Consider the following 692-nt stretch of genomic DNA (forward strand, 5'->3'; position numbering starts at 1 on the left):
TAGCAGTTCAAAGAGATGAATTTAAAGATTCGTCACAGCAGTGGAAAGGAGAATGGTGTAGCAGATGCTCTGTTTTGATTTAAAATTACAAGTTCAAAATACTATGTATTCGTTTGAAGAAAGTGTTACAGTATTATTGTACACTATATAGAGTTAATACGGTAACGATCACAGTTTTTATCTGCAGTTATTTGTTTTATTTCATATCATAATTGCCCAAGGACACAAGCAATTTGCACAGCGAGAGTTTCGAACCCCTGACCTCAAGGTTGGGAGTCCAATCCACAATCGATGCGCCAACCACTTCTACATTTATAGATATTTACGTCTGGGATCTCAAAAATTTAAATGACCCTCCCATTTACAACTTTGACTGATTCGTCGCCAGCACGTAATAATTTTTTCCTTGTAACTTTTTCTTGTGCTAAAATGTTGCATTCAGGTCAGTTGATCCGTTTTTGAAATATGTGGTCAAAGAAGCTTCTCTTTAAATGGTCTTCAGATCCCTTATATAATAATGATGATGATGATGATGATAATACAGTAAATATAAAAATAACAATACGGATGATGTTTGCCCTAGCTGACGAATTAGTATACTAAATACTCAGCATGTACCCAAAATACTTGCAAAGAAAAATGTAAGAATCGAACCCACGACCTCCAGATAACCAGCCTGGTGTACCTTAACC

Source organism: Anneissia japonica, unplaced genomic scaffold (genome assembly GCF_011630105.1).
Source record: "Anneissia japonica isolate Jap-2015-1 unplaced genomic scaffold, ASM1163010v1 scaffold287840_len1291095_cov163, whole genome shotgun sequence".
In the NCBI taxonomy this organism is placed as follows: Eukaryota; Metazoa; Echinodermata; class Crinoidea; order Comatulida; family Comatulidae; genus Anneissia; species Anneissia japonica.